Genomic DNA, 22,741 nt, shown 5'->3' with positions numbered 1-22,741 from the left:
AAGGCTACTTCCGGTACTAAAGCCACTTCCGGTGCTCTGTCCACTAGACTACGGGTGCCCGGAAGCTCACACTTAGTCCATATGAGTATTTCTCTAATGTCTTGCGTTTGAAAGTCTGGAGGTAGCCTTTCTAGCTCTTAACACGCCCGCATCTTAAACTCTCAGTGACTGAGGCTACCTTTAGAGGACCTTCATGCGACCCTCTTCTTATTCTGTGGGTGAAGAACACGAGGCCTCTGGAATAGTCTCGATTGCCGCCCTTCACCTACCAATGGGATATTTTCATTTGTGAAACTCGTTCTTTATGACAATAAGTACTGTTGAATTGTTGAAGACGTTAGCCTCCAAGTCCCAATTCTGAACTCAGTAAAAATGTACAGGTATACCAGGCACCCTACTCCCCCACCCCCAATAGCATTTCTTAACAGAGTTTCTTGGTGTTCATTTGTCTGAGGAATGGCGTTGAAAAATGGCTGGGTTATTCCTGTGTAGTATTCTCTATCACCTTGCTTTTAACCTTTGTGGTTGAAAGACCCCCGGAGTGGGGAGACCCTCACTCAAGTCTCGGGATGACGCAACCCCCCAAGAACTCACACAAGACCGTCCTTGTTGTAATCACACGAGGTTTATCGATAGCAACCAGTGCACTGGGGTCGAGACTCGTATCCCACGCAGGGGCAGTGGAGTTCGACCCCGAGAGGCTGGCAGAAGAGGTTTTTAAAGGGAGAAACCACAACCTGAGGGGGCAGGGATGGCGTCATAGAATAACAGTGAAAAATCACAAGGAAGAACTCTGTCCCCCAAGATTGTTTCCTAGGAGAAGCTGTCTCTTACTTCTCAGATTGTTTAACTTCATGGTCCGCTAGTTCTTAGGAGACGTTGTTTCCTGCTTCTCAAAATTGTTCTCTAAGATTTATGGTCAGCTAGTTTCTGGGAGAAAGCTGTTGAGCTGGTCAATGTAATTATCCATTCTATAGCCCTAGGAGAGGCTTCTTGGAACATACAATTCTGGGGCCTAACCTGTTTTTTTTTTTTTTCCCTGCTCTAAACTTTGTGTCTAGGGGGGCAACTTTAAAACTTTTATCTTTCAGTGGTCTCGTGCCTTGTCTCGCTTGGCGTTTTTATTGTAATATTAAGGTACTTTCCAGTCGTCTCTGTCTAACACTGGTAGTTTTTGATGCCTCTTTAATTCTTTAAACTTTGAGGATAGCCACTTTGTTTAACGGGAAAACCTGTATATCTATAGGCATGAACTGCTTCTCCTACTATTCATTGTGCTTTATCTACCAAGTTAAATGTGAACAGTTCAACGAGTGATTCTACTTTCTGTCTCTAGTTTAAGTAGCATGCCTGGCAGGAAAACTGTGTGTTCTGTTCACTTAACCTCTAATCTCCATCTTTTTACAGTAGACCATTTGCCCTCAGCTCTGAACGCCACCGCGGGCCCGGGGTCTGCTGCTTTCTTTCTTCTCTAAGCACACACAGCATTCGCTTTTCACAACTCCTTTTCCTCATTAAGCTGCTGCTCCTTGTCAATAACTTTAATAACCGTAAAATGGAGAAAGGAGTTGTCTCTATGTAGTCCAAAAACATGAATTTAAACCTACCCCACTTTACTTCATCCCCACTACACCGAAGCCGTAAGCTCCTTAATACTAACCCACCTATTGTTGAACATAAGTTATATTAAAGTCACAGCAATGTATTGTGAGTAGCTCTAAAATGAAGGAACATCCTTCCAATGTAGTAAAGTCAGCATTCAGTTTGAAGAAGAAGTCACAGATAAACGTCTTTCTGACCTACGTGTTTTTTGTTTCACTTGTCTTATTCAACATAAATAAAAATATTAACTAATATTCAGACTGTATTCATTCATCATTTGCTATTAAACTTTATTTAGACACAAGAAAAACAACAACTAAAACAGGGACTGGATGGTCAAGAATAAAATAACTAAAACAGTGAACGGATGGTCAAGAATAACAAGAATAAAATTATTGAGTACTTTAAATATGTGGCATATTTAAATGCCACATATATATCATCTATCATCATCTAGTATCTTATATTTAATATATAAGTATATAATCTTCATAGGTACCGCCCACACATGACACATAGGCATGCATTCAGGCAAAACACTCATATGCAAAATAAAAAAAGTAATTTTTAAAATAAAGGTATACTGGTCAGCTGCTAAAGAAAATTACTCTTTTTTTATTATTTTATATGTATGGATGCTTTGCCTACATGTATGTATGTATGTATGTATGTATGTATGTATGTATACCATGTGCATGCAGTACCAGCCAAGGCCTAAAGAGGGCATTTGATTGTCTGAAATTGGAGATGTTTATGAGCTGCCATGTGGGTGCCGGATGTTCTGGAAGAACATCTAGTGCTCTAAACTACTGAGCGATCTCTCAGATCCTCCTCGGTTTTCTTAAGAAGTGCAAGTGCATGTGTGAAGGCCACAGCTCATACCTGCTGTCATATTTGTTCACTTTCCACCTTAAGTTTGGAAGAAAGACCTCTCCCTGAACCAAGAACTCATCAATCCAGACTAAGTGAGCTCCGGGGACCAGCCTGTCTTCCCCCAACCTTCGCCCTGAGTTTACACAGCTATATTGTGTAAACACCCAGCTTTGGGGTCTGGGGATACAAACTCAGGTCACCACGCTGTCACAACAAGCACATTATCAACCTAGCCATCTCTGCAGTTCCTTCATCCTCAAACCTGTCTCCGCGCAAGGTCGTACATACATACATCATTGGGAAAGACTGCAGCAAACAGACACAGCGGATCGTGTTAGGAACACAACAAAGCAGTTGGCACATGAGCTCACAGAGGTTATAACAACCTGGAGGGGAAGGTAGACAGGAAGTCTCGCCCACTAGTGGCGGGATTCTCAGTAATTGACAGCTGCAAAAGACAAGGTCAGCTTTCTTTGAATGTGTGCTTCATTGTGGGCCCAACATGACTCAGTAGATGGTCATACACCCAGGGATACGTAGGCCAGACTAATAGGACTTACTGGGTTTAAAAAGAGAATGAAGCAGGTGGGTATGAAATGGTGAATGGGTGGGTCTGGGAGGAGATGGGAAAGGGGGGGATGTGAGCAAAACATATCGGAGTTGTTGAAGAGTTAATAAAAATAGGTGCTAGAGAGGTGACTCTGCGGTTAAGAGCACTACCGCTTCTTGAGAGACCCCGGAATCAGTCCCCAGAGCCCACATGGCAGCTCGAAATCCTCTGCAACTCTAGTCCCAGGGTATCCAATGTTGTTCTAGCCTCCATGGGCACCACATGCGTGTGGTGCATGGACATGCACGCAGGCAAAATAGCGGTGTACCTGAAAATAAATAAATATTAAAAAAAACCCAAAAATATTTAATAAGAAACATATGTGTTAGACAGGAATAAATGAGAACAAAGCACATAATAACATGCATCGATATGCCATCTTAGTATTGCTTTTATGCTAACTCAAAAATTAATAGCATCTATAATCTACAACAACAAAATAGAAAATATGTAGATAATAGTAAAAACTTCATAATCAATATTAGACTGGTAAATTTTAACATAAAAATGCATACAGGAATATGTGTGTGTGTGTGTGTGTGTGTGTGTGTGTGTGTGTGTGTGTGTGTGTGTGTGTGCATGGGCACGGTTGCTCAGGCACGCATGGGTTTTTAAATAAATGTTGTATAGAATGCTCTCAGTCACCTCTGCCCTGGGAGAAGCATGGTAGTCTGAGGTTAGTGGAAGGATGCTTCATTTGTCATTGCACCACACCACTGAGTCAGTCCGCACCGGCCTTCCAGTCACTTGAGCAGGAACGCTTTGGAGTTCATTGAAAGCCAGCCCGAGTAGCAGGTTGGTACAGTGGTTCCTCTGGCCACTCCTGTCCTTCGTTGATGTTCTATTCTCTGCCCATCCTCTGCACTACACTGTTTGTGTCTCCTCTAAGTTCCCTTGACAGAGATCACAAGACCTGGAAAAGGGGAACCAGAGCAAGATCTGGTCAATGGCTGTTTCAGGTAACAGTGTTCTTCTGCATGTGAGTGTTTTCCCGCATTAAGAGACAGATACTGAATTTTAGAAAATGTCTCCATTTTCCTCTTGAAAATTGTGCTGGATAGTTTATGTTGTCAACTTGTTAAAAGCTAATGTCATCTGAGAGAAGGGAGCCTAGATTAAGAAAATGCCAACGGGGTTGACTAACCTGGGACCCTGGGGTCTCACAGAGACTGAACCACCACCAACCAAAGAGCACGCATGGGCTGTACCTAAGCCCCTCCCCTTTGTAGCAGATGTGCAGCTTGGCCTTCAGATGCTTGGATCCCCACACAGTGGAGCACAGGTTGTCTCAGACTCTGTTGCCTTGCATTGGATTCCCTTTTCCTACCTGGACTACCTGATTAGGTCTCAGTGGGAGAGGAGGTGCTTCGTCCTGCTGGGACCAGATGTCCCAATGTGGGGTGGTACCCAAGGGAAGTTCACCCCTCCCCAAGAAGAAGGGGAATGGGTAACGGGGGAGGGGGGACTTGTAAAGGCAGGACTGGGAATTAAGGAAGGAGAGGGATTCAACTAGGATGTAATGTGAATAAAATTAAATTATGGACATAAAAGAAGAAAATGCTTGCATAAGATTGGGCTGTAGCTAAGCTTGTAGGGCATTTTCTTAATTAGTGATGGATGCCCTCCATCCCCATGGGTGTTGTGATTCCCTGGCTGACAGTCCTGGGTTCTTAAGAAAGCAGGCTGAGTAAGCCATGAAGAGTAAGCCAGTAAGCAGCACCCCTCCATGACCTCTTCATCAGCTCCTGCCTCCAGGTTCCTGCCCTGCTCGAGTTTCTGTCCTGACTTCCTTAGACGATGAACAGTGAGGTCTAATCAAAATAAACCCATTCCTCCCCATCTTGCTGTTGGCTGTGGTGTTTTAACAGTAATAGTGACTCTAAGACAAAAATATTTTCAGGAGGTTGAGACACTTGAATTTTAGGTGTCCAAAAAATTTATCAAATCAGTTCAAATACAGTAGTGTTGATTCACGCTGAGAATGCCAGACCCAAAACAATCAGATTTTTTTAAAAAAAAAGAAAGAAAATATTTTCATTTTGAAACAGGCACTTGGAAATTGATTTTTCTAAAAGCAACAACGACTGGCTGCTTACTTGCACTCATAGGGTAACAAAATGTACTGTGGAAGACTGGTGTTTTTCTGCCCGTATTCCATGTCTGTTCCCCTCTGCTTTGTCCTACAGACGTGTTGGTCACTCAGGAAATGCCTGTCATCTACATTTCAGCCCCCTTCAAAACTGAAGACATAACAATCGGCCATTGTCAAAACTTCCAGTCCCTTTGGATCTCAGAAACAGCAAAAGTCTGGCAAGGTAAACAGACTGATCTCGGGTTAGAGTATCCACGATGGTGAGGCTGCACCTGGAGCAGCGGCAGCCATCGGGAACCAGGTTGCTTCTGTTAATCCTTAGATTTACAAGGAGCAAAACAAAACAGTCCCACAATTTTGAGCCAAATGTGAAGCATGCTTTTAATTAAATACTGGCCAGGAGGTCTATCCCTGGATTCCCAGGGAATGGTTCTGTTTTGCAGAGGCTTATTGTGGCTTATTATGATTATCCTGGAGCCGTCTGTATTTTGATGTTAGTCCTGCTTCCCCCAGAAGGGCTGCCACAGTTAAGAGTGAACCACAAATTGAGGTGACTTCACATGAACCTTCTCCCCATTTTTAAAATAAAGGCTAAAGCCTGTGATTGGGCAGTGAAAGGGAAAGGCAGAGTCGAAGGTTCTAGAGAGGGGAAAGAGGAAGAAGAGACGGAGGGATATGGGGGGAGAGACGAGATGGAGGATGAGCGAGACAAGATGGAACCAGAAGGAGAAGATGATGGAACTGACCTACCTGGTCTGGAGAAGCCACAAGTAGCCAGGGACATCATAGACGGGAGATACAGAGTAAGGTAGGGTACGTTTGCCCAATCTAGGTGAGCAGCTCGAACTTATATCAATTGAGCTTTGTGCACTTTAGGGTTGGAGCTTTACTGTTATAAATCTGGCTGGTATATTACAAGTCTCTGGTGTTTCCATTTTATGGGGCTAAGAGGATCTGAGTGAGCAGTAGCTGGCTTTCTGCAGGTCAGCCCCAGGGAGTGGACAGCCTGGGAAGATAGGAGTGGCTTGGCAGCAGCTGGCCCCAGGAACTATGGGGCGTGGATGAGATCGCTGTTGCTGGTACTCTGCTGGTTTAGCATGGATTGATTTTTTTTAAAGCACATACTATATCTTATAGAGGGAAACCCCACAATTTACTACCTTTTCCATCAGGTCCAATCAGAGGCAAGCGTACCTTCTGACCTATTTTCTGCCTATGTGCCTTTTGCTTACATTCAATCATCTGGTACACATTTGTTTAGAGGAGTGAAAACATGTGGCTTGTTATTTCCCAAGAACTACAGCTCCCAGCATTCCAAGTTAGCTTGTCCTTGGGCAGGTGAGGCTTACAGGTTAACTTTGACTCTGAAGAATGCTAAGGGCTTTCAACAGCCTTACACCCACCAACTCAGGTCAAGACTAGGCTAAGTACCAGCTTTCAGCCTCGGGTCAAGGCTGGGCCAAGTTCCATTCTCCACCCACAGTTCTCTGGAGGAGCAGGAACATTCTTGAAAAACCTCAGAATGTACTGACTGTCACCTGACCCTCTGGTCCCAGATAAGAGATTGAATGCAAGTCCTATGCTTGCTAGCCAATAGATTCAAAGGTCAATATGCTTACCCAATAAGTTTAAACTGTAACCTTGCTGATGTAACCCGTATTCCTAAGTAGTATAAAAACTGCTTGTTATAGCCATCTGGGGTCACCTTCTAGTCACTGGCCATGAGGGTCTGATTGAGGGTCTACCCCAACATACTGGAAAAGTAAACCTCTTTCATTTGCATCAAACTCTGTTCTCCTGTCTCACTTGGGGGATCTCCGGTAGTTAAGACTCACTTCGAACCTTACAGTACTTCCTTCAAGTCAGAATATAGATAACTGCCAGGGACCATCCTCAGCTTAGAGAGGGGTTCTGAGACAAGGGCTGTCTCTCACCCTTTCAGAACCAAACAACTTGAAGTCAAATCGTGGGTCCAAGCTGGTGGCCTATGTTCTGCTCGAGACAGCTTTCCAGTCTGCTGTGTGCTCTGCTTTCTCTTAGAGATCTCCTGACAGCTCTCTCTCTGTAGATAACTTTCTCTTTGCTGTTCTCTGGTCAAGATCATTCTCCAAGCAGTTCTTTCTTGCTATTCTAAAAAATTCTCTGGATAGCTCATCTCTCGTAGATCACAAGTCCAGTCTTTTATTTACATATCGATTCTGTCATTTACTCCAGGTTCCCTTCTGATTATCCTATAAATATCAGCATCCCAGGACCCCATGCTCCTGCTTCTTAGGAGGCAGCAAGCACAGATACTTTTTTTTTTAAGATTGCAAAAAGCATTCTAAGATCTGCCTACCTCTGTCAAGCACAGACAATAAGGGTAGGGCCCTGCCCTGAAATTACCATTTCTACCACACCTAGATCTAACCTTGCTCTGTTCAGGTCAACCCTGAACTCAGGAATCTGCCTGCCCTTGTAAGCATAAACAAAATCTTAGCTGGGTGGGATCTCCTGCTATCACTACTCCTTAAATCTCTTTATCTCCTCCATTGATATTTTTCTGGCAAGTTGGCTCACAGCACAACTATTTTTGCCCCTCTAGCTTTGCGAAGCCCCTAATATAATTCATATTAGACCCTTATATTTTACATAGCTGAGAAATTATATATATATATTTTTTCTTTTTTTTTCTTTTTTTCTTTTTTTCCGGAGCTGGGGACCGAACCCAGGACCTTGCGCTTGCTAGGCAAGCGCTCTACCTTTGAGCTAAATCCCCAACCCGAAATTATATATTTTTGAACCCATGTTTTTAGAGTTCTTCTTCACAGCCTTAAGAGCTTCCCTGAAGGTTTATCATTTTGCTGAGACATTAGTCACATTTTTGCCTCCAGAACTCAGGCTGCCTTTGATTATCATAGACTCATTAATGTTAACAGGGGGACATTCCTTGAAGGAAGAATGTGAAAATATGTACATTATTATACAAAGAAGACTTACACCCACAGTAGCCATTGACACTTGCGGATGCCCTTGCCTTGTTGGCCCTGTTCTACAGCCAGCAATGATGTCATTCCACCTCTAGCAAGGCCATGCTGAACTTGGCAGATAACTTCTAAATTTTTACCACTAAATTTAAAGTTCAAGCTCAACTTGAATGCCTGATCCCCCAGCCTCCACCGACTAAGTGCTGGGATTACAGGCATTTAAAACAATTTAATAATTCTTAAAAATTTAATAATTATTACTGATGCGTATGCACATCCATATGTGCAGCCTATGTGCACAGTGCTTGTGGAGGCCAAAGGAGGATGTCAGATCCCCTGGAACTTGTTGTGATTCTCCTGACGTGGGTGGTGGAAACCAAATCTCTGTCCTCCTAACTGCTGCACTCTCTCAACCTGGTGGGTCAGGTTTTTAACTGTTTATTCCAAATGGAGAGTATATCTTCTGGAGAAAAACGCCATTTAATGGTGGGAAAGGGAATCACATTTCATTTTATTTTCTTTCTCTTTTTTCTTTTTTGGTGTATGTTTGTATGTGTGTGTGTGTGTGTGTGTGTGTGTGTGTGTATGTATGTATGTATGTATGTATATATGTGTGTGTATGTATGTGTATATGTGTGTATGTATGTATGTATGTATGTATGTATGTATATATGTGTGTGTATGTATGTGTATATGTGTGTATGTGTGTATGTATGTGTGTATGTATGTATGTATATGTATGTGTGTGTGTGTATGTGTGTATGTATGTACATATGTGTTCATAAATTTTCCTGGGGTTTACTGTTGGCCTGATTTATATAGGTCAGCAATGTTTATTTGTTTTTTTTTCTTTTCTTTTCTTTTTTCTTTTAATAAAGGCCAAGAGAGTAATTGTGTGGCTTGGAGAGCCATGTAGTTGCTCTGTCAATTCATTACCAACTGTTTTTGAAATGTGAGGATAGTCATGGTGGTGAGTGAATGAATTAGGGCAGCTATACTCGAATACAGCTTTTGTGGATGCTGAAATATGAATTTTATAACTCATGCATGTAGTCTCAGCCCAGGGAAAGGTGAGGTAGGAATCCCAACCTTCAAGACGGAGGAATGAGTTCTTCAGTTCCAGGGCAAGAGTTCATTTCAAAACCCAAATAGATTAGCATTTTAATTCCTTTCTTTTTCTTTCCTTCCCCTCTCTCCCTCCCTTTCTTACTTTCTTTCATTCTCTCATTCTTTTTTTCTTTTGTCTTTCCTTCTTTTTGACAGGTCTATCCTGGAAATTGCTTAGTAGCCATGCTGAATTTGGCTTCTGATTCTCCTCTTCTACCTCTGAAATGTGGGTTACAGGCATGGCTCCTAACACCTTAAAATAATTAGTACTGGACATTGTATATGCTAAGTGAATACTATACTAACTGGGCGATATACCCTGTCCCCAACCTGGCTTTCTCTGAATATCCATACTCCCTCTACCCGCTGTTCCCTGCAGGGAGTATTTTGAAAGCTATAGTACAGCATCACAGGCAGAGTACTCACACCTGTGCACACAAGGCACTGAATGGTTTCCCTCATATAGATTCCTCCTGTCTCATTTATAGTGATGTCTGCACACACACACACACACACACACACACACACACACACTCATGTTCTCATAAGCACTGGTCTGTTTTCTATTTTTGTAATTCTGCCATTGAATAGTACAGAAACAAATAAAATCAGGCAATTGAGCAGTCTTTCAGAATTGTCCCCTTTTACTTCCCTTGATCATTTGGAGATCTTATTTTTGGCATGCATTGATCATTACATCTGTTTAAGATGGCTCTCTCTGCTGACCCTTCAGGACTGGAGTGGTTGGCTGTCATTTACATCAAGGGGATGGACTCAGTCTCACATGTGGCTCCCTTGGTTGTTGGGTGACGGGTTGAGCCTCTTGCTTATTGCTGGGAGAGGATACTGTTCTCAGGTGGTCCCTTCAATGGGAGTTGCCGTGGTACCCCTGGGGAATAAAGGCTTCCACTGGCTTTTCTATGGAAACATAGGAGCAGTGCATCATTACTATGCTGCATGGACATTTTGGCTTCTCCTGTGGTCGGAGGCATGTATGGTGACAGGCAAGGTTGATAGTCCCGACTCCAAGTTTTCCTTTTGTGATGACATCACAAGGACATTTGCAGGGTTCTGCAAGGCTGGGAATCTATATTCCACCTCAGTTGGCATCAGTCTTCACCACCATTTCTCTGCTATTTCCTTGCCTGTCCAGGTTGCCTCTTTCCTGCTTCTCTAATTGCAAAGAACAAAGATGTCTTTGTTATGTTTTGGTGTTGTCTGTGACGAATGGTATTTTTGGGTTTCTGGTTTCTCCACCAAAGGTGGATATATGAGAGAAAGAAAACAGAATGAAACAAAGGAAATGGGGTCCCCATGCACTTAGTCTATTTATCTTCCAGAGATGAAGCACTGTGTATTTCATGTGATTTCTCTGGACCACTGAGTACTAAGTACTTGTGTTACATGTCATTAAATGTCATTTAAAGACATAAGAATTGTCCTTCATTTACGAGTGACACAAACACAGGTTATGAGTCAAACTTGGCCCATGGGCTGGCAGTTCATTATTGCTCCATTCTAGACTGGTACTGCCTCAGTGGAAACCATCTTACCCTTTAAAACCTTTCATGCATGACTTTTATAGTCCATGTCTTCTTGGGAACAAGCAAAAGAAACTCATCCTAAGTATTGCTGTTCTGTTCTGAGACTCCATTTCAATCATAGAGTGAAACTAAGTTCAAGTTTCAAGGTCTGAGGGGATCCTGGGGATTTCCTAACAGCTGACCAGCTTCTAATTCATCTTTTGTTCCCCTAAACATAATGACTATTCCTAACCACAGAAGAACAAATGGACTTGATTGGTTGGATTAAAAACCTACAGTTAACATAAATCAACCACGTAAGGAAAGTCCTTTTCCTAAATCCTTATTGGTAGAATGTCACTGTAACTTGGCATAGGTGTTTGTGATTTTCCAGCTTAAAAGCTCTGTAACATTCTGGCTCAGGGTCACAGTCCAGATCCTGAGTCTGTTCTGCAGCCCTGATTAGTCAGTAGTGGCTTAATTATAATGATTTTTTTTGTCATCTGCATTGACCTGGTGTTTGAGTTGTGTTGAATCTAAGCAGACCCCATAACAGTCGGAGGCTTCTACAATCTGAAAAACTCCTTGTCTTTTCTACATTGGTTATCTCTTATGTTTTCCACTCAAAAGGCTTCCTTTTGGGTAGTCTGTGGAGTTCCTCACTGGGCCACACTGTATGTGGGAAGAGTTTCCTCCTGTATCTGCTGACATCCAGGATATAGATTAAAAAACTTCCTCTAGAGTTTTGGCTCCTTTGTAAGAGTCCTCTACTAGATTTTCTTTGCTGTCCCTCCCCTAAGGTATCACGTCTAAATGCTGGCTAAAATTGCCCTTACTTTAGAGCAACCAGAAGCAGCCTTTGATGAGTGTAGGGCTAAACCATATTGATCTTTTTTCCGTTTCTCCATGGAGACCCATGGTATGCAGAAATGTGTACTTTTTGGGCAGGAACTAGGTATTCTGTTGTGCCGAGGCCTTGCAGTGCCCTGATCAAATCTGATCTAGAGCAAAGGTCAGGATCTTATTTTTACAAGGTTAGTTATTATCTGAACATTGTAACATGCGTGCATGTCCTACACTCACACTAAGGTCTAACAGTCTTTCCAGTATTTTCTCAAACATCTCAGTAAACTCGCATCTCATGTCTTTTTATAAAAGCATTTCTTTTTAGTTTTTATTTATGAACATGTTTCTGCCTATGCTCGCAGATGACTTTGAGAGCCAGAAAAGGCTGTCGTATTCCCTGGAGATAGTGTTATAGGCCATTGTGAGCTGTTGAGTGTGGGTGCTGGGAACTGAACTCCCATCCTCTGCAAGAACAGCAAGTGTTCCTAACCACTGAGCCATCTCTCCAGCCCCAGCATTTCATTTTTTCTTATCCTATTCATTAATTTATTTAGTTATTCACTTTACATCCTGATTGCTGCCCCCTCCCTCCCCTCCACACAGCCAAACATTGGATGGAGCTTAGGGAGTCTTATTGAAGAGTTGGGGGAAGAATTGAGGGCACAAGAGGGGATAGGAACTTCATAGGAAGACCAACAGAGTCAATTAATCTGTACCCTTGGGGACTCTTAGAGACTGAACCACCAATCAAAGAACATACATGGTCTGGACCTAGATCCCTTACACACATGTAGCAGATGTTCCATCCAGTCTTCATGTTGGTCCCTCAACAACTGGAGTGGGGACTGACTCTAAAGTTGTCAACTATCTGGATCCCCTTCTCTTAACTGGGCTGCCTTGTCTGGATTCTGTGGGTCTCTGCCTTGTTTCAGTCAGCTGCTGGGTGGAGTCTCTCAGAGGGCAGTTATGCTAGGCTCCTGTCTGCAAGCATAACGGAGTATCGTTAATAGTGTCAGGCGTTATTACTTACCCATGGGATGAGTCTCAAGTTGGGCCAGTCAGTCACTGGTTTGCGATTAGCCTAGACTCTGCTGCATCCTTCTCCCTGCACTTCTTGTAGACAGGACAGATTTTTGGTCAAAAATTTTGAGGGTGGGTTGGTGTCCTTATCCCAGGTGTCCTGACTGGGTACAGGAGGTGGCCACTTCAGGTACCATATCTCCACTGCAAATAGTCTCAGCTAGGGTCACCCCCACAGACTCCTGGGAGCCTCTTCCATGCCAGATCCCTGGCACATCCTAGAGATACCCCACCCTCGAACCCCACCAGCCACCAATTTCCATTAATTCTTACCCTCTGGCCCTTTCTACTGTCTCTCCCTACAGCTGATCCTGACCCCTCCATTTCCCTCCCCCTCCCACCTTGGTCTCTCCCTCTCTCTGCCTCCCTGATTAGTTTGGTCCCCCATTGAAGTGGGATTGAAGCATCCTGACTTGGACTTTCCTTCTTGTTAAACTTCTTCTTCTCTTCCTCCTCCTCCTCCTCCTCCTCCTTCTCCTTCTCCTCCTCCTCCTCCTCCTCCTCCTCCTCCTTCTCCTCCTCTTCCTCCTTCTCCTCCTCCTCCTCCTTCTCTTCCTCTTCCTCCTTCTCCTCCTCCTTCTCCTTCTCCTCCTTTTCCTCCTCCTCTTCCTCCTCCTCCTCCTCCTCCTCCTCCTTTGGATTTTTTTAATTTACATTTTAAGTGTTACTCTCTTTCCCAGTTTCCTGGACATAAGCTCCCTATCACATCCCCCTCCGCTTCTACTATAAGGGTGTTCCACTCTCCATCCATCCCCACTTCCTATCCCCCCCTAACGTTTCCCTACACTGGGGGTTCCAACCTTGGCAGGACCAAGAGCTTCTCCTTCCATTGGTACCCAATGAGACCATCCTCTGCTATATATGCAGCTGGAGCCCAGGGTCAGTCTATGTATAGTCTTTGGGTAGTGGTTTAGTCCCTGGGAGCTCTGGTTGGTTGGCATTGTTGTTGTTTTTATGGGGTTGCAAGCTCCTTCAGCTCTGTCAATCCTTTCTCTAATTCCTCCATGGGAATTCCATTCTCAGACTAATGGTTTGTTGCTAACATTCGCCTCTGTATTTGACATGTTCTGACTGTGCCTCTCAGGAGACAGCTATATCCGGTTCCTGTCAGTATGCACTTCTTAGTTTCATCAATCTTTTCTAGTTTTGGTGGAGATATATATATATATATATATATATATGTATATATATACATATATATATATATATATATATATATATATATATTGTATACCCATGTAGGGCAGGCTTGGATATTTTGTTCCCCCTTTTAAGAAGAAGTGAAGCATCAACACTTTGGTCGTCCTCCTTCTTCAGCTTTATGTGGTCTGTGGATTGTATCTTGGGTAATTCGAGATTTGGGGCTAATATCCACTTATCAGTGAATGTATACCATGTATATTTTTCTGTGATTGGGTTACCTCACTCAGGATGACATTTTCTAGTTCAATCCATTTGCCTATGAATTTCATGAAGTCATTGTTTTTGATAGCTGAGTAATACTCCATTGTTTAGATGTACCATATATTTTTTTAAAGATTTATTTATTTAATGTATGTGAGCACACTGTTGCTGTCGTCAGACACACCAGAAGAGGGCATCGGATCCCATTACAGATGGTTGTGAGCCACCATGTGGTTGTGAGGAATTGAACTCAGGACCTCTGGAAGTGTAGTCAGCACTCTTAACCATTGAACCATCTCTCCAGCTCCCATATTTTCTGTATCCATTCCTCTGTTGAAGGGCATCTGAGTTCTTTTTAGCTTCTGGCTATTATAAATAAGGCTGCGATGAACATAGTGGAGCACGTGTCTTTGTTGTATGTTGGAGCATCTTTTGGATATATGCCCAGGAGAGGTATAGCTGGGTCCTCAGGTAGTACTATGTCCAATTTTCTGAGGACCCTCCAGACTGATTTCCAGAGTGGTTGTACCACATTGCAATCCCACCAACAATGGAGGAGTGTTCCTGTCACCTGAGTTTTTATCTTAGCCATTGTAACTGCTGTGAGCTAGAATCTCAGGGTTGTTTTGATTTGCATTTCCCTGATGACTAAGGATGTCGATCATTTCTTTAGGTGCTTCTCAGCCATTCTATATTCCTCAACTGAGAATTCTTTGTTTAGCTCTGTTCCCCATTTTTAAAAATAGGGTTATTTGGTTCTCTGGAGTCTAACTTCTGGAGTTCTTTGTATATTTTGGATATTAACCCTCTATCAGATGTAGGATTGGTCTTTTCCCAACATGTTGGTTGCCGTTTTGTCCTAATGACAGTGCCCTTTGCCTTACAGAAGCTTTGCAGTTTCATCAGGGCCCATTTGTCGATTCTTGATCTTAGAGTAGAAGCCATTGGTGTTTTATTCAGGAAATTTTCCCCAGTGACCATGTGATCGAGACTTTTCACCACTTTTTCTTCTATTAGTTTCAGTGTATGTGGTTTTATGTGGAGGTCCTTAAGCTTTGTACAGGGCAAAAGAGTGGATCGATCTGCATTCTTCTACATGCTGACCTCCAGTTGAACCAGCACCATTTGTTGAAAATGCTCTTTTTTCCATTGGATGGTTTTAGCTCCTTTGTCAAAGATCAAGTGACCATAGGTGTGTGGGTCCATTTCTGGATCTTTAATTCTGTTCCACTGATCTACCTACCTATCTCTGTACCAACACCATACAGTTTTTATCACTATTGCTCTGTAATACTGCTTGAAGGTGATTCTTTTATTGTTGAGGATAGTTTTCACTATACTGTTTTTTTTTGTTATTCCAAATGAATTTGCAAATTGTTCTTTCTAACTCTGTGAAGAATTGTTCTTTCTAACTCTGTGAAGAATTAAGTTTGAATTTTGATGGGGATTGCATTGAATCTGTAGATTGCTTTTGGTAAAATGGCCATTTTCACTATATTACTCCTGCCAATCCTTGAGCATGGGAGGCCTTTCCACCTTCTGAGATTTTCTTCAATTTCCTTCTTCACAGACTTGAAGTTCTTGTCATAAAGATCTTTCACTTGCTTGACTGGAGTAACACCCAGATATTTTAAGTTATTTCTGACTGTTGTGAAGGGTGTCATTTCCCTAATTTCTTTCTCAGCCTGTTTGTCCTTTGAGTAGAGGAAGGCTATTAATATGTTTGAGTTAATTTTATACCCAGCCACTTTGCTGAAGTTGTTTATCAGGTTTCATACTTCTCTGGTGGAACTTTTGGGGCCACTTAAGTATACTATCATATCATCTGCAAATAGTGATATTTTGACTTCTTCCTTTCCAATTTGAATCCCTTTGATCTCCTTTCGTTGTCTGATTGCTCTGGCTGGGATTTCGAGTACTATATTGAATAAGTAGGGAGAGAGTGGACAGCCTTGTCTAGTCTCTGATTTTAGTGGGATTGCTTCAAGTTTCTCTCCATTTAGTTTAATGTTAGCAACTGGTTTGCTGTATACGTCTTTTACTATGTTTAGATATGGGCCTTGAATTCCTGTTCTTTTCAGGACTTTTACCATGAAGGGGTGTTGAATTTTGTCAAATGCTTTCTCAACATCTAACGAAATGATCATGTGGGTTTTATCTTTCAGTTTGTTTATATAGTGGGTTATGTTGATGGATTTCCATATATTAAACCATCCCTGCAAGCCTGGGATGAAGCCTACTTGATCATGATGGATGATCATTTTGATGTTTTCTTGGATTTGGTCTGCAAGAATTTTATTATTTTTGTATCAGTATTCATAAGTGAAATTGGTTTGAAGTTCTCTTTCTTTGTTAGGTCTTTGTGTGGTTTAGGTATAAGCATATTTGTGGCTTCATAGAAGGAATTGGGTAATACTCCATCTGTTTCTCTTTTGTGGAACAGTTTGATCAGTATTGGTATGCGGTCTTCTATTCTGCACTACACCCATCTGGTCCTGGGCTCTTTTTGGTTGGGAGACTTTTAATAACTGCTTCTATTTCTTTAGGAGTTATGGGATTGTTTAGATGGTTTATCTGATCGTGATTTAACTTTGGAACCTGGTGTTTGTCTCGAAAATTCTCCTGATTTTCCAGTTTTGTTGAATATCGGCTTTTGTATTAGGACCTGGTGGTTTTTTTGAATTTCCTCAGATTCTCTAGTTATGTCTCCCTTTTTATTCCTGATTTTGTTAATTTGGATACACTCTCTGTGACCTCTGGTTAGTCTGGCTAAGGGTTTATCTATTTTGTTGACATTCTGGAAAAAGCAGCTCCTGGTTTTGTTGATTCTTTGTATAGTCCTTTTTGTTTCTACTTGGTTGTTTTCAGCCCTGAGTTTGATTCTTTCCTGCCTTCTACTCCTCTTTGGTGTATTTGCTTCTTTCTGTTCTAGAGCTTTTAGGTGTGCTGTCAAGTTGCTAACGTATGCTTTCTCCTCTTTCTTTCTGCAGACACTCAGAGCTATGACTTTTCCTCTTAGCACAGCTTTCATTGTGTCCCATAAGTTTGCGTATGTTGTACCTTCATTTTCATTAAATTCTAAGAAGTCTTTAATTTCTTTCTTTATTTCTTCCTTGACCAAGTTATCATTGAGTAGAGCATTGTTCAACTTCCATGTATATGTGGGCTTTCTGTTGTTTTTGTTGTTATTAAAGACCAGAATTAGTTCTTGGTAATTTGATAGGGTGTATGGGATTATTTCAATCTTGTATCTGTTGAGGCCCGTTTTGTGACCGGTTATATGGTCAGTTTTGGGGACCATGAGGTGCTGAGAAAAAGGTATATTCTTTTGTTTTAGGAGAAATGTTCTGTAAATATCCGTTAATTCCATTTGGTTCATAACTTCTGTTACTTTTTCTATGTCTCTGTTTAGTTTTTGTTTCCATGATCTGTCCGTTGATGAGAGTTGGGTGGTGAAATATCCTACTATCATTGTATGAGGTGACATGTGTGTTTTGAGCTTTAGTAACGTTTCTTTTATGAATGTAGGTGCCCTTGCATTTGGAGCATAAGTATTTAGGATTGAGAATTCATCTTCTTGCATTTTTCCTTTGATGAATATGAAGTATCCTTCCTTATCTTTTTTGATAACTTGTGGTTGAAAGTTGATTTTATTGAATATTCGGATGTCTACTCCAGCTTGTTTCTTGGGACTATTTGTTTGGAAAATTATTTTGCAGGCTTTTATTCTGAGGCAATATCTGTCTTTGTCACTGAGATGTGTTTCCTATATGCAGCAAAATGCTGGATTCTCTTTTGTATCCAGTCTGTTAGTCTATGTCTTTCTATTGGGGGAATTGCGTCCATTGATGTTAAGAGATATTAAGGAATAGTGATTGTTGTTTTCTGTGATTTTTGTTATTAGAGGTGGAATTATGTTTGTGTGCCTCTCTTATTTTGTTTCTTTGCAAGGAGATTAGTTTCTTGCTTTTTCTGGGGTATAGTATTCCTCCTTGTGTTGGAGTTTTCCATCTGCTTTCCTTTGTAGTGCTGGATTTGTAGAAAGATATTGTGTAAATTTGGTTTTGTCACGGAATATCTTGGTTTCTCCATCTATGTTAAATGAGAGTTTTGCTGGATATAGTAGCCTGGGCTGGTATTTGTGTTGTCTCAGGGTCTGTGTGACATCTGCCCAGGATCTTCTGGCTTTCAAAGTCTCTGGTGAGAAGTCTGTGCAATTCTGATAGATCTGCCTTTATTTGTTATTTGAACTTTTCCCTTCCTTCATTTAATATTTTTTCTTAGTTTTGTGCATTTGGTGTTTTGATTATTATGTGATGGGAGGAATTTCTTTTATGGTCCAATCTATTTGGAGTTCTGTAGGCTTCTTGTATGTTTATGGGTTTTCTATCGCCATAGTTATCTCCCTTTTTGCTTTCTTTTTTGTTTCTCTTTCTATTTTTAAATCCTGGATGATTTTGTTCAATTCCTTCACCTGTTTGGTTGTGTTTTCTTATAATTCCTTAAGGGATTTTTGTGTTTCCTTTTTAAGGACTTCTATTTGTTTACCTGTGTTGCCCTGTATTTCTTTAAGTGGGTTATTTATTTCCTTCTTAAAGTCCTTTATCATCATCATGAAGTGTGATTTTAAATCCAAATCTTGCTTTTCCAGTGTGTTTGGAATCCAGTATTTGCTTTGGTGGGAGAACTGGGCTCTGATGATGCCAAGTAGTCATGGTTTCTGTTGCTTAGGTTCCTCTCACCATCAGGTTGTCTCTGGTGTTAGCATGTCTTGCTGTCTCTGCACTTGATCTTAGCCAAAAGACTGAGAAGCGATGTCTTGCTGTCTCTGACAGTGGCTTTATCCTCCTGTAGGCCTGTGTGAGAGAACTCCTGTAGACTTGCTTTCTTTCAGCTGGATCTGGGAACAGAGAGCTGCTTCTGAGGTTGTGTGACCTGAAGCCTCCAGGGGGATTGCTTGGCTGACAAGAGTTGATCTTATCTCTGCTCTCAGGTGTGTAGGTGCTCCTGACTTTCTGCTCTCAGCTCAGGCAGAAACCTGAAAGGTCCTGCCCCTGACCAATCCTAGGTCCCTGTGCCCAGGGGGCACTGATGACACTAGGCAATTTCCTCTTCAGTCAGGAATGTGGGCAGAAAGTAGTTGTCTCCTCTGAGTTCTCAGGAGTGTCTGAACTTCTGGGAGTTCAGCTCTCTCCCTCATAGTGTTTGGGTGCAGGGAGCTGTGGGACTGGTTCAGTTCAGTTCGGGGTACAGGTAGAAGCCAGCAGGTTACTGCTGCTGACTGCTCCTATATTCCTGTATCCAGAGGCCACTATGCAAGTTCCTCTTGAGCCAGGAATGTGAGCAGAATTGGGCAGAAGTGGTGGTGTCTCCTGAGGTCTAAGAATTGTTCACACTGGGGTTGGGGATTTAGCTCAGTGGTAGAGCGCTTGCCTAGCAAGCGCAAGGCCCTGGGTTCGGTCCCCATCCCTGAAAAAAAAAAAGAATTGTTCACACTTCTGGGAGTTCAGATTTCTCCCACATAGGACTTGGGTGTAGGGAACTGTGGGACTAGTTCAGTTCAGTTCTGGGAACAGGCAGAAACCACCTTGTTAAACTTCTTATGGTCTATGGTTTACATCATGGGTATTCTGTACTTTTGGGCTAATATCTATTTATGGGTTAGTACATACCATGCATGTCCTTTTGAGTTTGGGTTACCTCACTCAGGATGGTATTTTCTAGGTCTATCCATTTGCCTGCAAAATTCATGATGTTCTCATTTTTAATAGCTGAATAGTATTCCATTTTGTTACTTTATGTATCCATTCTTCATTTGTGTTGTTTCCTTCTTTGGGATATTATCAACAAAGCTGCTATGAATATAGTGGATCATGTATCCTTGTTTTATGGTGGAGCATCTTTTGGGTATATACCCAGGAGTGATATAGCTGGGTCTTCAGGTAGAACTATTTCTAATTTTCTGAAGAACCATCAGATTGATTTCCAGAGTGGTTGAACAAGTTTACACTCCTACCAGTAATGGAGCAAGTGTCCCTCTTTCTCTAGATTCTCTCCAGTATATACTGTCAATTGAGTTTTTGATCTTAGCCATTCTGATGGGTGTAGATAGAATTTTAGGGTCACTTTGATTCTTCCCTGATCACTAAGGATGTTGAACATTTCTTTAAATGTTTCTTGGCTGTTTGTTATTCTTATGCTGATAATTCTGTTTAGCTCTGCACTCCATTCTTAAAATTGGGTTATTTTTTTTGTTGGTATCTAACTTTTTGAGTTCTTTACATGGTCTTGATATTAGCCCTCTGTCAGATGTAAGGTTGGTGAATTTTCCCAATCTGTAGGCTGCCATTGTATCCTATTGACAGTGTCCTTTGCCTTAAAGAAGCTTTTCAATTTCATAAGGTCCCATTTATTAATTGTTGAACTTAGAGCCTGAACCATTGGTGTTCTGTTTAGGAAGTTGTCTCCTGTACCAACGCATTGAAGGCTGTTTCCTACTTTCTCGTCTATGAAATTTAGTATATCCAATTTCATGTTGAGCTTGTTAATCCAGTAGTATTTGCATTTTGTGCAGGGTGATAAATATGGATCTATTTGCATGCAGACATCCAGTTAGATAAGCACCATTTGTTGAAGATGCTTTCTGTTTTCCATTGTATGGTTTTGGCTTCTTTGTCAAAAATCAAATGTCTATAGGTGTGTGGGTTTATTTCCAGGTTTTCAATTTGTTTGCATTGATAAATATACCTGTCTCTATATCAATACCATGCTGTTTTTATTACTATTTCTCTGTACAACAGCTAGGAATCAGGAATGTTGATACCTCCAAGAAGTACTTTTATTGTTCAGGGATCATAGCTATCCCGAGGTTTTTCTTTTTCCATATGAAGTTGAGAGTTGTATTTTCAAGCTCTGTAAAAAATTGTGTAGGAATTTTGATGGGAATTGCATTGCATCTGTAGAATGCTTTTGGTAATATGGAGTTCTGTGTTAATTCTACTGATCCACAAGTATGGGAGATCTTTCCTCCTTCTGATATCTTCTTCAGTTTCTTTCTTCAGAGACTTGATGTTCTAGCCATACAGGTTTTTCACTTGCTTGAATAGCAGTAAGCAAAGATATTTTATATTATTTGTGGCTATTGTGAAGAGTATTTTCCTCCTGATTTCATTCTTGGTCCACTTATTATTTGTATAAAGAAAGCTACTGTTTTTTGTTTTTGTTTTTTGATGTTTTTTCTTTTGCATGAATTTTGTATCCAGCCACTTTGCTGACAGTGTTTATCTGTTGTAGGAGTTTTCTGGTAGAGTTTTTGGAGTCACTTATATATACTATTACATCATCTGGGAACAGTGATATTTTGCTTTCTTTTCCAATTTATAATCCCTTGATCTCTTTTAGTTGTCTTATTGCTCTAGCTAGAATGTCAAGTATTATACTGAAGAGATAGGGAGAGGGTGGACAGCCTTAGCTTGTCCCTGATTTTTGTGGAATTACTTTAAGTTTCTCTACATTTAATTTGATGTTGGCATCACCTCCTGTAACCAGAGAGGAACCTCAGTGGATAACGTTGCAGGCTAGGAATGGGACACAAACTCCACAGGAAGACCAACAGAATCTCAGAGCCAACCAAAGAACATATATGGGCTAACGGTTGTATGTCTCCTGATCATGTGCTGCAGATGTGCAGCTTGACCTTCATGTGGGTCCTGAACAACTGGAACAGAGTTTATTCCAAAAGCTGTTGCCATACCTAGGGTGTGTTCTATAAGCTGGGCTGCCTTGCTGGGCCTCTGCGGGAGAGAAGGCAGAGAGGAAGTACCTAGCCTCACAGAGACTTGAAGTGCCAGGGTAGGGGGAATAACCAGGGGAGCCTCCACCTGCTCAGAGGAGAAGGGTGACTGGGAGTGGGGCAGTGAGCAGGATATAAAGTGAATAAATAAAAACAATAAAATTAATGATAAAAATTTATGTTGACTGTTGGTTTGGTGCATATTACCTTTATTGTGTTTAGGTATGTGCCCTATATTTCTTATCTCTCCAAGATGTTTAACACGGAGTAGTGTTTGATTTGGTCAAAGGCTTTTTCAGCATCTAATGAGATGATCGTGTGGGTTTTTCTCTTTCTGTTTGTTTATATGGTGGGTTACATTGGTGGACTTTCATGTACTGAACCACCCCTGCATCCCCGGGAAGAAGCCTACTTGATCATGGTGAATGATGTTTCTGATGTATTCTTGGATTTATTTTGCAAGTGTTTTAGCATCAGAGTTTGTAAGGAAGATTGTTCCTGTGATTCTCTTTCTTTGTTGAATCTTTGTGTGTGGTTTAGGTATCAGGGTGACTGTTTGGCAATGTTCCTTCCTTCTGTTTCTAGTTTGTGGAATGGTTTGACGAGTATTGATATTAGCTCTTCTTTGAAAATCTGGAGGAATTCTGTGCTAAACTTCTCTCTCTCTCTCTCTCTCTCTCTCTCTCTCTCTCTCTCTCTGGAGAATTTAATGACTGCCTTTATTTCTTAGTGGTTAAAGGACTATTTAAACAGTTTACCTGATTTTGATTTAACTTTGGTAAATGCTATCTTTCTAGAAAATTATGCATTTTATTTTTATTTTCCAATTTTGTGGAGTACAGGTTT

At 41.4% G+C, this 22,741-nt stretch overlaps 1 long non-coding RNA gene across 1 annotated transcript; it reads right to left on the bottom strand.

The window, feature by feature from the left end:
* Positions 1 to 603: 603 nt before the first annotated feature.
* Positions 604 to 6,407, bottom strand: LOC102549024 (uncharacterized). Its single transcript, XR_015687141.1, has 3 exons — positions 5,928 to 6,407; positions 3,731 to 3,998; positions 604 to 3,353 (listed from the first exon to the last, which is right to left on the bottom strand). It is a non-coding gene; the product is annotated as an uncharacterized LOC102549024 (long non-coding RNA).
* Between the last annotated feature and the right edge of the window lie 16,334 nt (positions 6,408 to 22,741).

The sequence above is a fragment of the Rattus norvegicus genome, chromosome 4 (assembly GCF_021556685.1).
Source record: "Rattus norvegicus strain SHRSP/BbbUtx chromosome 4, alternate assembly SHRSP_T2T, whole genome shotgun sequence".
NCBI lineage: Eukaryota > Metazoa > Chordata > Mammalia > Rodentia > Muridae > Rattus > Rattus norvegicus.
The sequence above is the reverse complement of the archived record's forward strand: the minus strand, read 5'-3'. Positions and strand labels throughout refer to the sequence as shown.